Raw genomic sequence first — 18486 nt, forward strand, 5'->3', positions numbered from 1 at the left:
TGAAAATGGAATGCATCAACAGAACGGTGTTGGCAGTATAAAAATATCTACAGCACCTTGTATTCCAAGGTGGTCTCCCATCCAAGTACTAACCAGGCCCAACACTGTTTAGCTTCCAAGATCAGATGAGATTGGGCGTATCCAGTGTGGTGTGGCTGTAGATGAGCTTTGTGGTTTCTGTTAGAACTTTTCTACTTCTAACTACTGGTTCATAAATGAATACATTTGAAAATGGAATGCATCAACAGAACGGTGTTGGCAGTATAAAAATATCTACAGCACCTTGTATTCCCAAGGGGTCTCCCATCCAAGTACTAACCAGGCCCAACACTGCTTAGCTTCCAAGATCAGATGAGATTGGGCGTATCCAGTGTGGTGTGGCTGTAGATGAGCTTTGAGGTTTCTGTTAGAACTTTTCTACTTCTAACTACTGGTTCATAAATGAATACGTTTTAAAATGGAATGCATCAACAGAACGGTGTTGGCAGTATAAAAATATCTACAGCACCTTGTATTCCCAGGTGGTCTCCCATCCAAGTACTAACCAGGCCGAACACTGCTTAGCTTCCAAGATCAGATGAGATTGGGCGTATCCAGTGTGGTGTTGCTGTAGATGAACTTCCTGGTTTCTGTTAGAACTTTTCTACTTCTAACTACTGGTTCATAAATGAATACGTTTGAAAATGGAATGCATCAACAGAACGGTGTTGGCAGTATAAAAATATCTACAGCACCTTGTATTCCCAGGTGGTCTCCCATCAAAGTACTAACCAGGCCCAACACTGCTTAGCTTCCAAGATCAGATGAGGTTGGGCATATCCAGTGTGGTGTGGCTGTAGAAGAGCTTTATGGTTTCTGTTAGTACTTTTCTACTTCTAACTACTGGTTCATAAATTAATACGTTTGAAAATAGAATGCATCAACAGAACGGTGTTGGTAGTATAAAAATATCTACTGCACCTTGTATTCCCAAGTGGTCTCCCATCCAAGTACTAACCAGGTCCAACACTGCTTAGCTTCCAAGATCAGATGAGATTGGGCGTATCCAGTGTGGTGTGACTGTAGATGAGCTTTGTGGTTTCTGTTAGAACTTTTCTACTTGTAAGTACTGGTTCATAAATGAATACGTTTGAAAATTTAATGCATCAACAGAACGGTGTTGGCAGTATAAAAATATCTACAGCACCTTGTATTCCCAGGTGGTCTCCCATCCAAGTACTAACCAGTCCCAACACTGCTTAGCTTCCAAGATCAGATGAGAATGGGCGTATCCAGTGTGGTGTGGCTGTAAATTAACTTTCTGGTTTCTGTTAGAACTTTTCTACTTCTAACTACTGGTTCATAAATGAATACGTTTTAAAATGGAATGCATCAACAGAACGGTGTTGGCAGTATAAAATAATCTACAGCACCTTGTATTCCCAGGTGGTCTCCCATCCAAGTACTAACCAGGCCCAACACTGCTTAGCTTCCAAGATCAGATGAGATTGGGCGTATCCAGTGTGGTGTGGCTGTAGATGAGCTTTATGGTTTCTGTTAGAACTTTTCTACTTCTAACTACTGGTTCATAAATGAATACGTTTGAAAATGGAATGCATCAACAGAACGGTGTTGGCAGTATAAAAATATCTACAGCACCTTGTATTCCCAGGTGGTCTCCCATCCAAGTACTAACCAGGCCCAACACTGCTTAGCTTCCAAGATCAGATGAGATTGGGCGTATCCAGTGTGGTGTGGCTGTAGATGAGCTTTGAAGTTTCTGTTAGAACTTTTCTACTTCTAACTACTGGTTCATAAATGAATACGTTTGAAAATGGAATGCATCAACAGAACGGTATTGGCAGTATAAAAATATCTACAACACCTTGTATTCCAAGGTGGTCTCCCATCCAAGTACTAACCAGGCCCAACACTGCTTAGCTTCGAAGATCAGATGAGATTGGACGTATCCAGTGTGGTGTGGCTGTAGATGAGCTTTGTGGTTTCTGTTAGAACTTTTCTACTTCTAACTACTGGTTCATAAATGAATACATTTGAAAATGGAATGCATCAACAGAACGGTGTTGGCAGTATAAAAATATCTACAGCACCTTGTATTTCCAAGGGGTCTCCCATCCAAGTACTAACCAGGCCCAACACTGCTTAGCTTCCAAGATCAGATGAGATTGGGCGTATCCAGTGTGGTGTGGCTGTAGATGAGCTGTGTGGTGTGGCTGTAGATGAGCTTTGTGGTTTCTGTTAGAACTTTTCTACTTCTAACTACTGGTTCATAAATGAATACATTTGAAAATGGAATGCATCAACAGAACGGTGTTGGCAGTATAAAAATATCTACAGCACCTTGTATTCCCAAGGGGTCTCCCATCCAAGTACTAACCAGGCCCAACACTGCTTAGCTTCCAAGATCAGATGAGATTGGGCGTATCCAGTGTGGTGTGGCTGTAGATGAGCTTTGTGGTTTCTGTTAGAACTTTTCTACTTCTAACTACTGGTTCATAAATGAATACGTTTTAAAATGGAATGCATCAACAGAACGGTGTTGGCAGTATAAAAATATCTACAGCACCTTGTATTCCCAGGTGGTCTCCCATCCAAGTACTAACCAGGCCCAACACTGCTTAGCTTCCAAGATCAGATGAGATTGGGCGTATCCAGTGTGGTGTTGCTGTAGATGAACTTTCTGGTTTCTGTTAGAACTTTTCTACTTCTAACTACTGGTTCATAAATGAATACGTTTGAAAATGGAAAGCATCAACAGAACGGTGTTGGCAGTATAAAAATATCTACAGCACCTTGTATTCCCAGGTGGTCTCCCATCCAAGTACTAACCAGGCCCAACACTGCTTAGCTTCCAAGATCAGATGAGATTGGGCATATCCAGTGTGATGTGGCTGTAGAAGAGCTTTATGGTTTCTGTTAGTACTTTTCTACTTCTAACTACTGGTTCATAAATTAATACGTTTGAAAATGGAATGCATCAACAGAACGGTGTTGGTAGTATAAAAATATCTACTGCACCTTGTATTCCCAAGTGGTCTCCCATCCAAGTACTAACCAGGTCCAACACTGCTTAGCTTCCAAGATCAGATGAGATTGGGCGTATCCAGTGTGGTGTGGCTGTAGATGAGCTTTATGGTTTCTGTTAGAACTTTTCTACTTCTAACTACTGGTTCATAAATGAATACGTTTGAAAATGGAATGCATCAACAGAACGGTGTTGGTAGTATAAAAATATCTACAGCACCTTGTATTCCCAGGTGGTCTCCCATCCAATTACTAACCAGGCCCAACACTGCTTAGCTTCCAAGATCAGATGAGATTGGGCGTATCCAGTGTGGTGTGACTGTAGATGAGCTTTATGGTTTCTGTTAGAACTTTTCTACTTCTAACTACTGGTTCATAAATGAATACGTTTGAAAATGGAATGCATCAACAGAACGGTGTTGGCAGTATAAAAATATCTACAGCACCTTGTATTCCCAGGTGGTCTCCCATCCAAGTACTAACCAGGCCCAACACTGCTTAGCTTCCAAGATCAGATTAGATTGGGCGTATCCAGTGTGGTGTGGCTGTAGATGAGCTTTGTGGTTTCTGTTAGAACTTTTCTACTTCTAACTACTGGTTCATAAATGAATACGTTTGAAAATGGAATGCATCAACAGAACGGTATTGGCAGTATAAAAATATCAACAGCACCTTGTATTCCAAGGTGGTCTCCCATCCAAGTACTAACCAGGCCCAACACTGCTTAGCTTCGAAGATCAGATGAGATTGGGCGTATCCAGTGTGGTGTGGCTGTAGATGAGCTTTGTGGTTTCTGTTAGAACTTTTCTACTTCTAACTACTGGTTCATAAATGAACACGTTTGAAAATGGAATGCATCAACAGAACGGTGTTGGCAGTATAAAATTATCTACAGCACCTTGTATTCCCAGGTGGTCTCCCATCCAAGTACTAACCAGGCCCAACACTGCTTAGCTTCCAAGATCAGATGAGATTGGGCGTATCCAGTGTGGTGTGGCTGTAGATGAGCTTTGTGGCTTCTGTTTGAACTTTTCTACTTCTAACTACTGGTTCATAAATGAATACGTTTGAAAATGGAATGCATCAACAGAACGGTGTTGGCAGTATAAAAATATCTACAGCACCTTGTATTCCAAGGTGGTCTCCCATCCAAGTACTAACCAGGCCCAACACTGCTTAGCTTCCAAGATCAGATGAGATTGGGCGTATCCAGTGTGGTGTGGCTGTAGATGAGCTTTGTGGTTTCTGTTAGAACTTTTCTACTTCTAACTACTGGTTCATAAATGAATACATTTGAAAATGGAATGCATCAACAGAACGGTGTTGGCAGTATAAAAATATCTACAGCACCTTGTATTCTCAAGGGGTCTCCCATCCAAGTACTAACCAGGCCCAACACTGCTTAGCTTCCAAGATCAGATGAGATTGGGCGTATCCAGTGTGGTGTGGCTGTAGATGAGCTTTGTGGTTTCTGTTAGAACTTTTCTACTTCTAACTACTGGTTCATAAATGAATACGTTTTAAAATGGAATGCATCAACAGAACGGTGTTGGCAGTATAAAAATATCTACAGCACCTTGTATTCCCAGGTGGTCTCCCATCCAAGTACTAACCAGGCCCAACACTGCTTAGCTTCCAAGATCAGATGAGATTGGGCGTATCCAGTGTGGTGTTGCTGTAGATGAACTTTCTGGTTTCTGTTAGAACTTTTCTACTTCTAACTACTGGTTCATAAATGAATACGTTTGAAAATGGAATGCATCAACAGAACGGTGTTGGCAGTATAAAAATATCTACAGCACCTTGTATTCCCAGGTGGTCTCCCATCCAAGTACTAACCAGGCCCAACACTGCTTAGCTTCCAAGATCAGATGAGATTGGGCATATCCAGTGTGGTGTGGCTGTAGAAGAGCTTTATGGTTTCTGTTAGTACTTTTCTACTTCTAACTACTGGTTCATAAATTAATACGTTTGAAAATGGAATGCATCAACAGAACGGTGTTGGTAGTATAAAAATATCTACTGCACCTTGTATTCCCAAGTGGTCTCCCATACAAGTACTAACCAGGTCCAACACTGCTTAGCTTCCAAGATCAGATGAGATTGGGCGTATCCAGTGTGGTGTGGCTGTAGATGAGCTTTATGGTTTCTGTTAGAACTTTTCTACTTCTAACTACTGGTTCATAAATGAATACATTTGAAAATGGAATGCATCAACAGAACGGTGTTGGCAGTATAAAAATATCTACAGCACCTTGTATTCCCAGGTGGTCTCCCATCCAAGTACTAACCAGGCCCAACACTGCTTAGCTTCCAAGATCAGATGAGATTGGGCGTATACAGTGTGGTGTTGCTGTAGATGAACTTTCTGGTTTCTGTTAGAACTTTTCTACTTCTAACTACTGGTTCATAAATGAATACGTTTGAAAATGGAATGCATCAACAGAACGGTGTTGGCAGTATAAAAATATCTACAGCACCTTGTATTCCCAGGTGGTCTCCCATCCAAGTACTAACCAGGCCCAACACTGCTTAGCTTCCAAGATCAGATGAGATTGGGCGTATCCAGTGTGGTGTGGCTGTAGATGAACTTTGTGGTTTCTGTTAGAACTTTTCTACTTCTAACTACTGGTTCATAAATGAATACGTTTTAAAATGGAATGCATCAACAGAACGGTGTTGGCAGTATAAAATTATCTACAGCACCTTGTATTCCCAGGTAGTCTCCCATCCAAGTACTAACCAGTCCCAACACTGCTTAGCTTCCTAGATCAGATGGGATTGGGCGTATCCAGTGTGGTGTGGCTGTAGATAAGCTTTATGGTTTCTGTTAGAACTTTTCTACTTCTAACTACTGGTTCATAAATGAATAAGTTTGAAAATGGAACGCATCAACAGAACAGTGTTGGCAGTATAAAAATATCTACAGCACCTTGTATTCCCAGGTGGTCTCCCATCCAAGTACTACCCAGGCCCAACACTGCTTAGTTTCCAAGATCAGATGATATTGGGCGTATCCAGTGTGGTGTGGCTGTAGATGAACTTTCTGGTTTCTGTTAGAACTTTTCTACTTCTAACTACTGGTTCATAAATGAATACGTTTGAAAATGGAATGCATCAACAGAACGGTGTTGGTAGTATAAAAATATCTACAGCACCTTGTATTCCCAGGTGGTCTCCCATCCAAGTACTAACCAGGCCCAACACTGCTTAGCTTCCAAGATCAGATGAGATTGGGCGTATCCAGTGTGGTGTGGCTGTAGATGAGCTTTATAGTTTCTGTTAGAACTTTTCTACTTCTAACTACTGGTTCATAAATGAATAAGTTTGAAAATGGAATGCATCAACAGAACGGTGTTGGCAGTATAAAAATATCTACAGCACCTTGTATTCCCAGGTGGTCTCCCATCCAAGTACTAACCAGGCCCAACACTGCTTAGCTTCCAAGATCAGATGAGATTGGGCGTATACAGTGTGGTGTTGCTGTAGATGAACTTTCTGGTTTCTGTTAGAACTTTTCTACTTCTAACTACTGGTTCATAAATGAATACGTTTGAAAATGGAATGCATCAACAGAACGGTGTTGGCAGTATAAAAATATCTACAGCACCTTGCATTCACAGGTGGTCTCCCATCCAAGTACTAACCAGGCCCAACACTGCTTAGCTTCCAAGATCAGATGAGATTGGGCGTATCCAGTGTGGTGTGGCTGTAGATGAACTTTGTGGTTTCTGTTAGAACTTTTCTACTTCTAACTACTGGTTCATAAATGAATACGTTTTAAAATGGAATGCATCAACAGAACGGTGTTGGCAGTATAAAATTAACTACAGCACCTTGTATTCCCAGGTAGTCTCCCATCCAAGTACTAACCAGTCCCAACACTACTTAGCTTCCTAGATCAGATGAGATTGGGCGTATCCAGTGTGGTGTGGCTGTAGATAAGCTTTATGGTTTCTGTTAGAACTTTTCTACTTCTAACTACTGGTTCATAAATGAATATGTTTTAAAATGGAATGCATCAACAGAACGGTGTTGGCAGTATAAAATTATCTACAGCACCTTGTATTCCCAGGTGGTCTCCCATCCAAGTACTACCCAGGCCCAACACTGCTTAGTTTCCAAGATCAGATGAGATTGGGCGTATCCAGTGTGGTGTGGCTGTAGATGAACTTTCTGGTTTCTGTTTGAACTTTTCTACTTCTAACTACTGGTTCATAAATGAATACGTTTGAAAATGGAATGCATCAACAGAACGGTGTTGGTAGTATAAAAATATCTACAGCACCTTGTATTCCCAGGTGGTCTCCCATCCAAGTACTAACCAGGCCCAACACTGCTTAGCTTCCAAGATCAGATGAGATTGGGCGTATCCACTGTGGTGTGGCTGTAGATGAGCTTTATGGTTTCTGTTAGAACTTTTCTACTTCTAACTACTGGTTCATAAATGAATATGTTTGAAAATGGAATGCATCAACAGAACGGTGTTGGCAGTATAAAAATATCTACAGCACCTTGTATTCCCAGGTGGTCTCCCATCCAAGTACTAACCAGGCCCAACACTGCATAGCTTCCAAGATCAGATGAGATTGGGCGTATACAGTGTGGTGTTGCTGTAGATGAACTTTCTGGTTTCTGTTAGAACTTTTCTACTTCTAACTACTGGTTCATAAATGAATACGTTTGAAAATGGAATGCATCAACAGAACGGTGTTGGCAGTATAAAAATATCTACAGCACCTTGTATTCCCAGGTGGTCTCCCATCCAAGTACTAACCAGGCCCAACACTGCTTAGCTTCCAAGATCAGATGAGATTGGGCGTATCCAGTGTGGTGTGGCTGTAGATGAACTTTGTGGTTTCTGTTAGAACTTTTCTACTTCTAACTACTGGTTCATAAATGAATACGTTTTAAAATGGAATGCATCAACAGAACGGTGTTGGCAGTATAAAATTATCTACAGCACCTTGTATTCCCAGGTAGTCTCCCATCCAAGTACTAACCAGTCCCAACACTGCTTAGCTTCCTAGATCAGATGAGATTGGGCGTATCCAGTGTGGTGTGGCTGTAGATAAGCTTTATGGTTTCTGTTAGAACTTTTCTACTTCTAACTACTGGTTCATAAATGAATAAGTTTGAAAATGGAATGCATCAACAGAACGGTGTTGGCAGTATAAAAATATCTACAGCACCTTGTATTCCCAGGTGGTCTCCCATCCAAGTACTACCCAGGCCCAACACTGCTTAGTTTCCAAGATCAGATGAGATTGGGCGTATCCAGTGTGGTGTGGCTGTAGATGAACTTTCTGGTTTCTGTTAGAACTTTTCTACTTCTAACTACTGGTTCATAAATGAATACGTTTGAAAATGGAATGCATCAACAGAACGGTGTTGGTAGTATAAAAATATCTACAGCACCTTGTATTCCCAGGTGGTCTCCCATCCAAGTACTAACCAGGCCCAACACTGCTTAGCTTCCAAGATCAGATGAGATTGGGCGTATCCAGTGTGGTGTGGCTGTAGATGAGCTTTATGGTTTCTGTTAGAACTTTTCTACTTCTAACTACTGGTTCATAAATGAATACATTTGAAAATGGAATGCATCAACAGAACGGTGTTGGCAGTATAAAAATATCTACAGCACCTTGTATTCCCAGGTGGTCTCCCATCCAAGTACTAACCAGGCCCAACACTGCTTAGCTTCCAAGATCAGATGAGATTGGGCGTATACAGTGTGGTGTTGCTGTAGATGAACTTTCTGGTTTCTGTTAGAACTTTTCTACTTCTAACTACTGGTTCATAAATGAATACGTTTGAAAATGGAATGCATCAACAGAACGGTGTTGGCAGTATAAAAATATCTACAGCACCTTGTATTCCCAGGTGGTCTCCCATCCAAGTACTAACCAGGCCCAACACTGCTTAGCTTCCAAGATCAGATGAGATTGGGCGTATCCAGTGTGGTGTGGCTGTAGATGAACTTTGTGGTTTCTGTTAGAACTTTTCTACTTCTAACTACTGGTTCATAAATGAATACGTTTTAAAATGGAATGCATCAACAGAACGGTGTTGGCAGTATAAAATTATCTACAGCACCTTGTATTCCCAGGTAGTCTCCCATCCAAGTACTAACCAGTCCCAACACTGCTTAGCTTCCTAGATCAGATGAGATTGGGCGTATCCAGTGTGGTGTGGCTGTAGATAAGCTTTATGGTTTCTGTTAGAACTTTTCTACTTCTAACTACTGGTTCATAAATGAATAAGTTTGAAAATGGAAAGCATCAACAGAACGGTGTTGGCAGTATAAAAATATCTACAGGACCTTGTATTCCCAGGTGGTCTCCCATCCAAGTACTACCCAGGCCCAACACTGCTTAGCTTCCAAGATCAGATGAGATTGGGCGTATCCAGTGTGGTGTGGCTGTAGATGAGCTTTATGGTTTCTGTTAGAACTTTTCTACTTCTAACTACTGGTTCATAAATGAATAAGTTTGAAAATGGAATGCATCAACAGAACGGTGTTGGCAGTATAAAAATATCTACAGCACCTTGTATTCCCAGGTGGTCTCCCATCCAAGTACTAACCAGGCCCAACACTGCTTAGCTTCCAAGATCAGATGAGATTGGGCGTATACAGTGTGGTGTTGCTGTAGATGAACTTTCTGGTTTCTGTTAGAACTTTTCTACTTCTAACTACTGGTTCATAAATGAATACGTTTGAAAATGGAATGCATCAACAGAACGGTGTTGGCAGTATAAAAATATCTACAGCACCTTGTATTCCCAGGTGGTCTCCCATCCAAGTACTAACCAGGCCCAACACTGCTTAGCTTCCAAGATCAGATGAGATTGGGCGCATCCAGTGTGGTGTGGCTGTAGATGAACTTTGTGGTTTCTGTTAGAACTTTTCTACTTCTAACTACTGGTTCATAAATGAATACGTTTTAAAATGGAATGCATCAACAGAACGGTGTTGGCAGTATAAAATTATCTACAGCACCTTGTATTCCCAGGTAGTCTCCCATCCAAGTACTAACCAGTCCCAACACTGCTTAGCTTCCTAGATCAGATGAGATTGGGCGTATCCAGTGTGGTGTGGCTGTAGATAAGCTTTATGGTTTCTGTTAGAACTTTTCTACTTCTAACTACTGGTTCATAAATGAATATGTTTTAAAATGGAATGCATCAACAGAACGGTGTTGGCAGTATAAAATTATCTACAGCACCTTGTATTCCCAGGTGGTCTCCCATCCAAGTACTACCCAGGCCCAACACTGCTTAGTTTCCAAGATCAGATGAGATTGGGCATATCCAGTGTGGTGTGGCTGTAGATGAACTTTCTGGTTTCTGTTAGAACTTTTCTACTTCTAACTACTGGTTCATAAATGAATACGTTTGAAAATGGAATGCATCAACAGAACGGTGTTGGCAGTATAAAAATATCTACAGCGCCTTGTATTCCCAGGTAGTCTCCCATCCAAGTACTAACCAGGCCCAACACTGCTTAGCTTCCAAGATCAGATGAGATTGGGCGTATCCAGTGTGGTGTGGCTGTAGATGAGCTTTGTGGTTTCTGTTAGAACTTTTATACTTCTAACTACTGGTTCATAAATGAATACGTTTGAAAATGGAATGCATCAACAGAACGGTGTTGGCAGTATAAAAATATCTACAGCACCTTGTATTCCCAGGTGGTCTCCCATCCAAGTACTAACCAGGCCCAACACTGCTTAGCTTCCAAGATCAGATGAGATTGGGCGTATCCAGTGTGGTGTGGCTGTAGATGAGCTTTATGGTTTCTGTTAGAACTTTTCTACTTCTAACTACTGGTTCATAAATGAATACGTTTGAAAATGGAATGCATCAACAGAACGGTGTTGGTAGTATAAAAATATCTACAGCACCTTGTATTCCCAGGTGGTCTCCCATCCAAGTACTAACCAGGCCCAACACTGCTTAGCTTCCAAGATCAGATGAGATTGGGCGTATCCACTGTGGTGTGGCTGTAGATGAGCTTTGTGGTTTCTGTTAGAACTTTTCTACTTCTAACTACTGGTTCATAAATGAATATGTTTGAAAATGGAATGCATCAACAGAACGGTGTTGGCAGTATAAAAATATCTACAGCACCTTGTATTCCCAGGTGGTCCCCCATCCAAGTACTAACCAGGACCAACACTGCTTAGCTTCCAAGATCAGATGAGATTGGGCGTATCCAGTGTGGTGTGGCTGTAGATGAGCTTTGTGGTTTCTGTTTGAACTTTTCTACTTCTAACTACTGGTTCATAAATGAATACGTTTGAAAATGGAATGCATCAACAGAACGGTGTTGGCAGTATAAAAATATCTACAGCACCTTGTATTCCCAGGTGGTCTCCCATCCAAGTGCTAACCAGGCCCAACACTGCTTAGCTTCCAAGATCAGATGAGATTGGGCGTATCCAGTGTGGTGTGGCTGTAGATGAGCTTTGTGGTTTCTGTTAGAACTTTTCTACTTCTAACTACTGGTTCATAAATGAATACATTTGAAAATGGAATGCATCAACAGAACGGTGTTGGTAGTATAAAAATATCTACAGCACCTTGTATTCCCAAGTGGTCTCCCATCCAAGTACTAACCAGGCCCAACACTGCTTAGCTTCCAAGATCAGATGAGATTGGGCGTATCCAGTGTGGTGTGGCTGTAGATGAGCTTTGTGGTTTCTGTTAGAACTTTTCTACTTCTAACTACTGGTTTGAAAGGATCCCTACCTCTCTTTGATTACCTCGATGTGATGGCCACTGACGTCAGTGAGAGCAATCCTTAACGTTACAGATAATACACGACACCATGTAGTTAAGAATCACTCTGTTTATTTAATAAATTACAGCGTACTATATAGAAGAGAAACATGGGTGTATACAATATGTGCAAGCATATGATTGGATAAATAGAAGTAGCATACGACATTACATGCGGGATATTTTAGTAACACACAGAAGTAACAGTTTTGATCTAGTATGTAATTGTCCTTGAAGATAAGACACACAGAAGCCTTATATTATATGAAGAGACAAAGGCATCTTGTAGAGAGTGCGTACGTGTCTATTCAAACACATAACAATTCATATAGCATGTTTAACCCTTCAATCCCCTCTTAGAATCATGATTGTTATATGACATGATTCTTAAGTGAGGCTCCTTTCTTGTTCCTCCAGTTCTTGAGATATTGGACATAATCGTCGGGTCCCTTACTATCAGAGGAGGTGACAGGACTGGTGGTTATATCATAGTACATCAGGGCCTTATCAATGCCTTTGGAGGTAAGTTTCTTTCCACAGGGAATTACACAATAAACTATAATGCCTAAAAGAATTAAAGTTACAAGTATGAATATGCTTATTTGCACAAGAGCCTGTTTCCAATTTTCAAACCACCCAAAATATTGGCTCCATGGGTTATCAATACCTGAATTTTTCTTGAGTTCTATGGATAAGGTTTCTAACTTGTTTATGGCTAAAGTAACCTTACCATTGGGACCAGTGTTGTCAGGAATATATGTACAACAGCCTTCCACCTTACTAATGTAAACACATGTACCGCCTTTTTCTGCTAGAATCATGTCAAGGGCCATTCTATTTTGAAATGTCATTTGGGAAGTGGCTTCTAGCTGTTCAGCTATACCTTTAAGAGCATCTTTGGTATCATTAACAAATCTTTGTTGATTATAATATATATAATTAATCCAGGCTACGTTTTTATTTACAGTTACTATAGGGAACAATGACTCAAAACCCGCAGCCACCTCATCTCTAGCTTTGAACTCATTTGGAACACCTCTTGGGACCCCTATAGCATCAATGTACACGTGGGGGTCAAAGCTACCTCCTGGGAGTGCTCTTTTCTTTCGATTAGCAGGAGTATTAGAGGGAGGATTGGGGTCATCGGTGATCATTAGGAGTGGCATTATGACTTTGGCCAGGGCACACTCACCATACCATGGTGTGTCTAATTTAGTTCTAAGCTTCATATCCCCACATATATAATAAATGTCGCCTAGTGATCTAGTTTGGTTGACTAAAACAGTTGTTCTTTTATTTGCACAATACCCTGGTGGGAAGGTTTTTAAATTTCTCCCTGGGGTGATGTTAGATGTATAACAGGTATAGTTTCCAGGATATATGGTTATGGTGCTTCCTGGGTTGGGATTTTTTGACAATATGGGATATTCCCTTTTCCACATTTCGCACTGACTGTCATTTGTTTTGGTGTCATTAAAAAGGCTGAAAAAAACAATTTTCCTGTTCTAGGGGTATATTAAGGGGCACTGTACCTAGGTGGGGCCTAGATTTGCCACAGACATAACAGTTGCTTTTATTGTGTTTGTTAGCACTATACTTCATCCATTCCAACCAAAAATTAATGTCAGAGAAACCAGTTTCAATAGCTAGGGTGTCTTCAAAGGTAGGGTTAGTAATAGCCACCATATCTTTAGAAGTGGCAATATGGGGCTTTAAAGGTTTGTTTTGGGGAGCAATTTTAGGCTGGTATTTTGGGTTTTTGTACATATCCCATAAATAAAACCTTTGTCTTGCACTATAGTACCCTGCTTGCCACCATATACCAAGTACATAAGTCTCATTGTCGCTTCTGCTAGGGTTCACTATGTTTAGTCTAAACCTGTATGAATTTGGGCCTTCATCCATCTTATGAATGGATAGTCTAGAAAGTAGGGGTACTCCATATTTGCTCCATCTATTTTTTTGCAAATGATGGGCCATATTTCCAATCTGCTCCTGTATTCCACCCCACAGATTCCCAGTAATCACAGTTGGATCCATGATAGGATATTTCCATCCACCATTCATCAGTGACACAAATGTACATTGTCTCAGACATTCCTGATTTCCTCCTTTGTTGTATATAATATTTGTCATTAGCAATTTTGGGGAACATAAAATAGTCAAGGATATATGTGGCTACGTGTGTGTTAGAGGAATTGTACCACAAGGTGGGGACCCCATCTGTTTGTGTGATGCTGACTTCACATATTGTGAGGTGAATGAGGGCCAGTAGGGCTATCGAGATAGTCCCCAGGATAGAGATAGGGGGCAGGTTCTTCATCGTTTTCTGTTCTTCTGTCTTCGCTAGGTGGGAGGTCAGGGCTGTCTGCCCCGGTTCGTACCTCACTGGAATCACTTGCTTCCCTCTCTAGGTCTGGTCTAGGAACCTTTTTTACTCGGGATGCATGGATCCAGGTAGGACTTTCCTCTGTCAGGACTGCTGTTCGGGTAACTGCTACGACCTCTGTCTCTGGACCATAGGTGAAGTCTCCTGGGCTCTTGTTCCTGGGGAGCACCTTCACCACGACTCTGTCTCCGACTTTAAAGGGGTGTGTAGGTTCCTGTGGATTCAAAGGGTTTTTACAAACAACCTCATGTTCAATTTCATTCAGTTTTGTTATCAGGGACCTGACATACTCTTCTCTGATGAGTTCTAGATCTCCCTCCTGTATTACTAATGGTTTCTTAGCCCAAGGTGTAGGGAAGGGCCTACCCATTAATATTTCAAAGGGGGAGTAACCCAAAGTCTTTTGTGGTGTCATTCTAATTTCTGCCAAGATAATGGGAAGGACTTGCTTCCATTTGTGGAAGGTGCCTCCTGTGGCCTTCCTAAGCTTGTCTTTGAGGGTCCTATTCATGCGTTCTACGACCCCTGAACTCTGCGGGTGATACGGGATGTGGAACTTCCATTCCACCTGCAGGGCCTTTACCAAGGCCTGTGTAATTTTTGCTGTAAAGGCGGAGCCTTTATCACTATTGATTTGCAATGGGCACCCCCATCTGGGGATGATTTCCTGAGTTAGGATCCTAGCAACTGTCTTTGCATCCTCAGATTTAGTGGGGAATACCTCTGGCCATCGAGAGAACATGTCTACAATGACCAGGGCATACTCCTGTTTACCAATACCTGGGATATGGGTGAAGTCAATTTGCAGGTGTGTAAAGGGTGTGGTGGGGTATTCAAGATGCTGATGTTTTGCCTTGTCAGGGTTGTTGGGGTTGTTTCGCAGACAAGTGATGCATCTACTGACATACTGATCTACTAATGACTTGGCATCCGTGACATAGAAATCATTACGTAAGAGTAAGGTAGTTGTTGCCTTACTGTGGTGTCCTATGCCATGGTAGTGGGCAATAAACAAGGGTGCACTGGACTGGGGTATACAAGGTTTCCCCTCTTTGCAGATTAATCCTGTTTTAGGATTCTTCTGCAAAACTGGGTAAGTCCAGTCAGCTAGGTCGGCATTGGAGGCTGAGGCCTGTAACTGGGTGATCAGGTAGTGGTTGTCGAGAGCTGGGGGGGTCATGATGGACATGTGGGCCTGAGTGATGGGCTGTGAGGCCGCATGTTTGGCAGCAGAGTCAGCAAGAGCATTTCCAAGGGAGACTGCATCCTTCCCCCCCGTGTGTGCCCTGCAATGGAGGATTGCAATGTCAGAGGGCAGGGTTATGGCATGCAGAAGGTCAGAGATGAGTTGGGCATGTGATATGCCTTTTCCATCAGCTCCAAGGAAACCACGGCGTCGCCAAATGACCCCATGGTCATGCACGACGCCGTACGCGTATTTGGAGTCAGTGTAGATGGTGACTGGTTTATTCTGGTAAAGGTGACAAGCCCTTGTGAGAGCAATGAGCTCTGCAGCCTGTGCTGACTGGTAAGGAATGGGCTGTGCTTCCAGAATAATGTCAGGGAGAGTGACAATAGCATAACCCGCTTGGTACGTGGTGTCATTGGGTCTGCTACAGGAACCATCTACAAAAATGACATCCGCGTCGGGGACAGGGACAGGGGACATGTCCAGTCTGGGGGATGTTTCTGACTCAATGGAAGCTGAGCAGTCATGGGGTTCAGGAGGGTGGTCTTCAGGACCTTTGAGCCCCAGGAGAGCGTTGAGAATGGGTGCAGGACCTGAAGAGTTGGTGGCATTCTTAATGGTGAGTGAGGGGTTGTTCAAAAGGAGAACCTCATATCCACTGAGGCGCTGAGCTGACATGTGTTGTGTGTGTAACCCTTTTAAAATGGTTAGAACATCATGAGTGGTGTGAAGTATTGTTGTGTGGCCTAGGGTGAGTGTGGTGGCCATTTCAGTTACCATTGCACAGGCTGCAAGTGCCCTGAGGCAAGCAGGCATACCTTGCACTGTGACAGGCATTACTTTGGAAAAAAATGCCACTGGGCGCAACTTTCCTCCATGAAACTGTGTGAGCACCCCCGCCATGGTTTTACAATTGTCCCTTGCAAACAAATGAAAAGGTAGTACATAGTTGGGGAGGCCAAGTGCCGGACTTTTCATTAACATACACTTTAAGCTTTCATATGCAGTTAACATTTCTTGTGACCATTGTACAATATTAGGTTTGTCTTTCAGTGTGGCTTGTCTCAAAATGTTATCATAATAGGAACAATCAGATATCCACTGTCTGCAGTAATTTACCATACCCAGAAAAGACAGCAGTTCCTTCTGGGTAGTTGGGGTGACCAGGCCCAATACAGACTGAATGCGCTGTGGACTGACTTTCCTTTCCCCCTGAGTGAGCACAAAACCTAAGTAATCCACATGCTTCTTACACCATTGCATTTTTGTTTTGGACACCTTGTGTCCACATTCACAGAGCCAGTTTAACAGTGATATACCATCCTCCCGGCAGGCCTCCTTAGTTTGACTACAGAGCAGCAGATCATCTGCATACTGTAGCAGGACTGAACCATGGTGAGGGTGCCAGGGCCCCAATGTGGCCTGGAGTACAATGCTATACACAACAGGTGCGTCAATGAAGCCCTGGGGTAAACGACACCAGGTGAGTTGCTTGCCCTCAAAAGAAAAGGCAAAAAGTAACTGTGTCTGTGCATCCACTGGAATGCTAAAAAATGCATTTTTTAAATCAATTACCGAAAAAAATGCAGCATCTGCAGGGATAGCTGAAATGAGTGAGTTAATGTCAGGTACAATGGGTGCTATAGGCACAATGAGTTGGTTAATTGCCCTAAGGTCTTGTACAAACCTTACACTGCCATCTGACTTAGCAACTGGGTTGACTGGTGTGCAGTAAGGTGAAATTACGTGTCTGAGAATGCCTTGTTGGAGAAACTGTTGTATCATTGGTCTAAGACCTTCAACCTTCTCTTGTGACAAGGGGTATTGCTTTTGATAGACAGGTTGTGTGTCAGGTTTCAGGGTTGCTCTATATGGTGTGCAAGGAATGAGGCCAGTGTCATAGGGACCCTCCGACCATAGAGCAGGGTTTACTTTGTCAAAATCAGGTGTAATGTCTGTTGCTTCCCACACCGGTAGGTGTGGGGACTCAACCTCCAGGCCACTGCCAGTGGGTGAAGGGAGAATGGAGATTTCGAGCCTGCTAAGAAGATCCCTTCCCAGAAGATTAATTGGACATTCAGGTATTACAGTGAAATTGTGTTTACCCATATATGTGCCTCCCGTGGTTCTGACACTAAGGGCATCTGTCAGGTAAGCATCTGTGGGTATCCCATTAATTCCCATTGAAGGAGCAGTCTTTACCAAGTGACCGTCGTACAGGTCGACACACAAAACACTAGTAGTTGCCCCGCTATCTACCAGGAAAGGGATTGCTCTCTTTCCTATAATCAAGGTTAGTAGCGGTGGGTCCTTCCAGTGTCTGGTGAGCTGGGCAAAGGCTGGGATACCCTCCTCCGGGCCCCGTCAGTGGGAGGGATCCTGCCAGTCAACTCGGAATCGGACATGATCCTGAAAGGGGTTGTTGTGTGACTGTCGGGGATGATCCCGGGAGGGAGCCGGAGCTTGGGGCTGTCGGTGGTTTTGTGAGGGACAAGGGCAATCCCTTGCCCAGTGATCGTCCCTTCCACAGTTGAAGCAGGAGGTTTGTTTCCTGCTGGCAGAGTCAGGGGGGTGGGGTGGCCTGGCTTGTGGGTTTTGATATCGGGCTGGATTACGGGGTGGGCCAGTGGAGTGCTGCTGGCGTCTATCTCCCCGACCTTTCTGATTTTGGTAGTTATGAGTTGGGGCATTCTGCAAGGGTTTTTTAACATCAAAGCATCCTGCAGCTTCCTTTTCATATAAGTGCTTTTCAAATTCCTTAATATTATCAGAGGTCCAGGAAGAAACACCTTGCTTAACAGGGACCATAACAGATGGCAACAAGTTATTTACAAAGGTAGAAATTAGTAAATGGTCTGTATCTACAAGAGTGAGACCTGCATCTTCAGACCAACACTTTTTAAACCTCTTCCAGAACTCAGTGACAGTTTCAGTGGGCTTTTGTTTACATGCTACGGCAATGGGAAGAGAAGCCCGGGTTTTAAAAATCTCTTTCATATGGGTCTCAATTTCCTTCCACATCTCCGTTACACCGTCCCCAGTATTGAGAGGGTAGCGAACGGCATCGTTAAGGGTGGTAGGAGTGTTTATGGTGGGAATCTTT

At 42.7% G+C, this 18486-nt stretch overlaps 41 non-coding genes and 11 pseudogenes across 41 annotated transcripts; all 52 read right to left on the minus strand.

Moving 5' to 3' along the window:
* Positions 1-44: 44 nt before the first annotated feature.
* On the minus strand, positions 45-163 carry LOC135065358 (5S ribosomal RNA). The gene has a single exon (XR_010251640.1). It is a non-coding gene; the product is annotated as a 5S ribosomal RNA (ribosomal RNA).
* Positions 164-270: 107 nt separating this feature from the next.
* Positions 271-389, minus strand: LOC134901513 (5S ribosomal RNA). Its single transcript, XR_010175003.1, has one exon. It is a non-coding gene; the product is annotated as a 5S ribosomal RNA (ribosomal RNA).
* Positions 390-496: 107 nt separating this feature from the next.
* On the minus strand, positions 497-615 carry LOC134885946 (5S ribosomal RNA). Its single transcript, XR_010170046.1, has one exon. It is a non-coding gene; the product is annotated as a 5S ribosomal RNA (ribosomal RNA).
* Positions 616-722: 107 nt separating this feature from the next.
* LOC134886938 (5S ribosomal RNA) lies at positions 723-841 on the minus strand (annotated as a pseudogene).
* A 107-nt stretch (positions 842-948) lies between these two features.
* On the minus strand, positions 949-1067 carry LOC134885538 (5S ribosomal RNA). Its single transcript, XR_010169651.1, has one exon. It is a non-coding gene; the product is annotated as a 5S ribosomal RNA (ribosomal RNA).
* A 107-nt stretch (positions 1068-1174) lies between these two features.
* On the minus strand, positions 1175-1293 carry LOC134891058 (5S ribosomal RNA; annotated as a pseudogene).
* Positions 1294-1400: 107 nt separating this feature from the next.
* On the minus strand, positions 1401-1519 carry LOC134901903 (5S ribosomal RNA). The gene has a single exon (XR_010175378.1). It is a non-coding gene; the product is annotated as a 5S ribosomal RNA (ribosomal RNA).
* Positions 1520-1626: 107 nt separating this feature from the next.
* LOC134900437 (5S ribosomal RNA) lies at positions 1627-1745 on the minus strand. Its single transcript, XR_010173947.1, has one exon. It is a non-coding gene; the product is annotated as a 5S ribosomal RNA (ribosomal RNA).
* A 107-nt stretch (positions 1746-1852) lies between these two features.
* On the minus strand, positions 1853-1971 carry LOC134892373 (5S ribosomal RNA; annotated as a pseudogene).
* A 107-nt stretch (positions 1972-2078) lies between these two features.
* LOC135066341 (5S ribosomal RNA) lies at positions 2079-2197 on the minus strand. The gene has a single exon (XR_010252591.1). It is a non-coding gene; the product is annotated as a 5S ribosomal RNA (ribosomal RNA).
* A 131-nt stretch (positions 2198-2328) lies between these two features.
* LOC134901514 (5S ribosomal RNA) lies at positions 2329-2447 on the minus strand. Its single transcript, XR_010175004.1, has one exon. It is a non-coding gene; the product is annotated as a 5S ribosomal RNA (ribosomal RNA).
* Positions 2448-2554: 107 nt separating this feature from the next.
* LOC135060101 (5S ribosomal RNA) lies at positions 2555-2673 on the minus strand. The gene has a single exon (XR_010246491.1). It is a non-coding gene; the product is annotated as a 5S ribosomal RNA (ribosomal RNA).
* Positions 2674-2780: 107 nt separating this feature from the next.
* On the minus strand, positions 2781-2899 carry LOC135070576 (5S ribosomal RNA). The gene has a single exon (XR_010256735.1). It is a non-coding gene; the product is annotated as a 5S ribosomal RNA (ribosomal RNA).
* Positions 2900-3006: 107 nt separating this feature from the next.
* LOC135070498 (5S ribosomal RNA) lies at positions 3007-3125 on the minus strand. Its single transcript, XR_010256661.1, has one exon. It is a non-coding gene; the product is annotated as a 5S ribosomal RNA (ribosomal RNA).
* Positions 3126-3232: 107 nt separating this feature from the next.
* Positions 3233-3351, minus strand: LOC135068382 (5S ribosomal RNA). Its single transcript, XR_010254586.1, has one exon. It is a non-coding gene; the product is annotated as a 5S ribosomal RNA (ribosomal RNA).
* Positions 3352-3458: 107 nt separating this feature from the next.
* LOC135065958 (5S ribosomal RNA) lies at positions 3459-3577 on the minus strand. The gene has a single exon (XR_010252222.1). It is a non-coding gene; the product is annotated as a 5S ribosomal RNA (ribosomal RNA).
* Positions 3578-3684: 107 nt separating this feature from the next.
* On the minus strand, positions 3685-3803 carry LOC134889872 (5S ribosomal RNA; annotated as a pseudogene).
* Positions 3804-3910: 107 nt separating this feature from the next.
* LOC134900438 (5S ribosomal RNA) lies at positions 3911-4029 on the minus strand. The gene has a single exon (XR_010173948.1). It is a non-coding gene; the product is annotated as a 5S ribosomal RNA (ribosomal RNA).
* Positions 4030-4136: 107 nt separating this feature from the next.
* Positions 4137-4255, minus strand: LOC135061344 (5S ribosomal RNA). The gene has a single exon (XR_010247728.1). It is a non-coding gene; the product is annotated as a 5S ribosomal RNA (ribosomal RNA).
* A 107-nt stretch (positions 4256-4362) lies between these two features.
* LOC135058856 (5S ribosomal RNA) lies at positions 4363-4481 on the minus strand. The gene has a single exon (XR_010245280.1). It is a non-coding gene; the product is annotated as a 5S ribosomal RNA (ribosomal RNA).
* A 107-nt stretch (positions 4482-4588) lies between these two features.
* Positions 4589-4707, minus strand: LOC135060102 (5S ribosomal RNA). The gene has a single exon (XR_010246492.1). It is a non-coding gene; the product is annotated as a 5S ribosomal RNA (ribosomal RNA).
* Positions 4708-4814: 107 nt separating this feature from the next.
* LOC135064543 (5S ribosomal RNA) lies at positions 4815-4933 on the minus strand. Its single transcript, XR_010250850.1, has one exon. It is a non-coding gene; the product is annotated as a 5S ribosomal RNA (ribosomal RNA).
* Positions 4934-5040: 107 nt separating this feature from the next.
* On the minus strand, positions 5041-5159 carry LOC134888109 (5S ribosomal RNA; annotated as a pseudogene).
* Positions 5160-5266: 107 nt separating this feature from the next.
* On the minus strand, positions 5267-5385 carry LOC135062066 (5S ribosomal RNA). The gene has a single exon (XR_010248426.1). It is a non-coding gene; the product is annotated as a 5S ribosomal RNA (ribosomal RNA).
* A 107-nt stretch (positions 5386-5492) lies between these two features.
* LOC134900439 (5S ribosomal RNA) lies at positions 5493-5611 on the minus strand. Its single transcript, XR_010173949.1, has one exon. It is a non-coding gene; the product is annotated as a 5S ribosomal RNA (ribosomal RNA).
* Positions 5612-5718: 107 nt separating this feature from the next.
* Positions 5719-5837, minus strand: LOC134890409 (5S ribosomal RNA; annotated as a pseudogene).
* Positions 5838-5944: 107 nt separating this feature from the next.
* Positions 5945-6063, minus strand: LOC134888293 (5S ribosomal RNA; annotated as a pseudogene).
* A 107-nt stretch (positions 6064-6170) lies between these two features.
* LOC134900440 (5S ribosomal RNA) lies at positions 6171-6289 on the minus strand. The gene has a single exon (XR_010173950.1). It is a non-coding gene; the product is annotated as a 5S ribosomal RNA (ribosomal RNA).
* A 107-nt stretch (positions 6290-6396) lies between these two features.
* On the minus strand, positions 6397-6515 carry LOC135062067 (5S ribosomal RNA). The gene has a single exon (XR_010248427.1). It is a non-coding gene; the product is annotated as a 5S ribosomal RNA (ribosomal RNA).
* Positions 6516-6622: 107 nt separating this feature from the next.
* LOC135063339 (5S ribosomal RNA) lies at positions 6623-6741 on the minus strand. Its single transcript, XR_010249673.1, has one exon. It is a non-coding gene; the product is annotated as a 5S ribosomal RNA (ribosomal RNA).
* A 107-nt stretch (positions 6742-6848) lies between these two features.
* Positions 6849-6967, minus strand: LOC134895088 (5S ribosomal RNA; annotated as a pseudogene).
* A 107-nt stretch (positions 6968-7074) lies between these two features.
* Positions 7075-7193, minus strand: LOC135062888 (5S ribosomal RNA). The gene has a single exon (XR_010249229.1). It is a non-coding gene; the product is annotated as a 5S ribosomal RNA (ribosomal RNA).
* A 107-nt stretch (positions 7194-7300) lies between these two features.
* On the minus strand, positions 7301-7419 carry LOC135064021 (5S ribosomal RNA). Its single transcript, XR_010250337.1, has one exon. It is a non-coding gene; the product is annotated as a 5S ribosomal RNA (ribosomal RNA).
* A 107-nt stretch (positions 7420-7526) lies between these two features.
* On the minus strand, positions 7527-7645 carry LOC134885695 (5S ribosomal RNA). Its single transcript, XR_010169805.1, has one exon. It is a non-coding gene; the product is annotated as a 5S ribosomal RNA (ribosomal RNA).
* Positions 7646-7752: 107 nt separating this feature from the next.
* LOC134900441 (5S ribosomal RNA) lies at positions 7753-7871 on the minus strand. The gene has a single exon (XR_010173951.1). It is a non-coding gene; the product is annotated as a 5S ribosomal RNA (ribosomal RNA).
* Positions 7872-7978: 107 nt separating this feature from the next.
* LOC134892233 (5S ribosomal RNA) lies at positions 7979-8097 on the minus strand (annotated as a pseudogene).
* A 107-nt stretch (positions 8098-8204) lies between these two features.
* On the minus strand, positions 8205-8323 carry LOC135062889 (5S ribosomal RNA). The gene has a single exon (XR_010249230.1). It is a non-coding gene; the product is annotated as a 5S ribosomal RNA (ribosomal RNA).
* Positions 8324-8430: 107 nt separating this feature from the next.
* LOC134900442 (5S ribosomal RNA) lies at positions 8431-8549 on the minus strand. The gene has a single exon (XR_010173952.1). It is a non-coding gene; the product is annotated as a 5S ribosomal RNA (ribosomal RNA).
* A 107-nt stretch (positions 8550-8656) lies between these two features.
* Positions 8657-8775, minus strand: LOC135062069 (5S ribosomal RNA). Its single transcript, XR_010248429.1, has one exon. It is a non-coding gene; the product is annotated as a 5S ribosomal RNA (ribosomal RNA).
* Positions 8776-8882: 107 nt separating this feature from the next.
* On the minus strand, positions 8883-9001 carry LOC134900443 (5S ribosomal RNA). The gene has a single exon (XR_010173953.1). It is a non-coding gene; the product is annotated as a 5S ribosomal RNA (ribosomal RNA).
* A 107-nt stretch (positions 9002-9108) lies between these two features.
* Positions 9109-9227, minus strand: LOC134892235 (5S ribosomal RNA; annotated as a pseudogene).
* Positions 9228-9334: 107 nt separating this feature from the next.
* Positions 9335-9453, minus strand: LOC135064631 (5S ribosomal RNA). The gene has a single exon (XR_010250936.1). It is a non-coding gene; the product is annotated as a 5S ribosomal RNA (ribosomal RNA).
* A 107-nt stretch (positions 9454-9560) lies between these two features.
* On the minus strand, positions 9561-9679 carry LOC135062070 (5S ribosomal RNA). The gene has a single exon (XR_010248430.1). It is a non-coding gene; the product is annotated as a 5S ribosomal RNA (ribosomal RNA).
* Positions 9680-9786: 107 nt separating this feature from the next.
* On the minus strand, positions 9787-9905 carry LOC134901461 (5S ribosomal RNA). Its single transcript, XR_010174952.1, has one exon. It is a non-coding gene; the product is annotated as a 5S ribosomal RNA (ribosomal RNA).
* Positions 9906-10012: 107 nt separating this feature from the next.
* LOC134892236 (5S ribosomal RNA) lies at positions 10013-10131 on the minus strand (annotated as a pseudogene).
* Positions 10132-10238: 107 nt separating this feature from the next.
* On the minus strand, positions 10239-10357 carry LOC134901356 (5S ribosomal RNA). Its single transcript, XR_010174846.1, has one exon. It is a non-coding gene; the product is annotated as a 5S ribosomal RNA (ribosomal RNA).
* Positions 10358-10464: 107 nt separating this feature from the next.
* Positions 10465-10583, minus strand: LOC135066764 (5S ribosomal RNA). The gene has a single exon (XR_010253005.1). It is a non-coding gene; the product is annotated as a 5S ribosomal RNA (ribosomal RNA).
* A 107-nt stretch (positions 10584-10690) lies between these two features.
* LOC134900444 (5S ribosomal RNA) lies at positions 10691-10809 on the minus strand. Its single transcript, XR_010173954.1, has one exon. It is a non-coding gene; the product is annotated as a 5S ribosomal RNA (ribosomal RNA).
* A 107-nt stretch (positions 10810-10916) lies between these two features.
* LOC135064022 (5S ribosomal RNA) lies at positions 10917-11035 on the minus strand. Its single transcript, XR_010250338.1, has one exon. It is a non-coding gene; the product is annotated as a 5S ribosomal RNA (ribosomal RNA).
* Positions 11036-11142: 107 nt separating this feature from the next.
* LOC135064117 (5S ribosomal RNA) lies at positions 11143-11261 on the minus strand. Its single transcript, XR_010250430.1, has one exon. It is a non-coding gene; the product is annotated as a 5S ribosomal RNA (ribosomal RNA).
* A 107-nt stretch (positions 11262-11368) lies between these two features.
* On the minus strand, positions 11369-11487 carry LOC135068441 (5S ribosomal RNA). Its single transcript, XR_010254642.1, has one exon. It is a non-coding gene; the product is annotated as a 5S ribosomal RNA (ribosomal RNA).
* Positions 11488-11594: 107 nt separating this feature from the next.
* Positions 11595-11713, minus strand: LOC134901222 (5S ribosomal RNA). The gene has a single exon (XR_010174713.1). It is a non-coding gene; the product is annotated as a 5S ribosomal RNA (ribosomal RNA).
* Between the last annotated feature and the right edge of the window lie 6773 nt (positions 11714-18486).

The sequence above is a fragment of the Pseudophryne corroboree genome, chromosome 3 (genome assembly GCF_028390025.1).
Source record: "Pseudophryne corroboree isolate aPseCor3 chromosome 3, aPseCor3.hap2, whole genome shotgun sequence".
Taxonomy (NCBI): Eukaryota; Metazoa; Chordata; class Amphibia; order Anura; family Myobatrachidae; genus Pseudophryne; species Pseudophryne corroboree.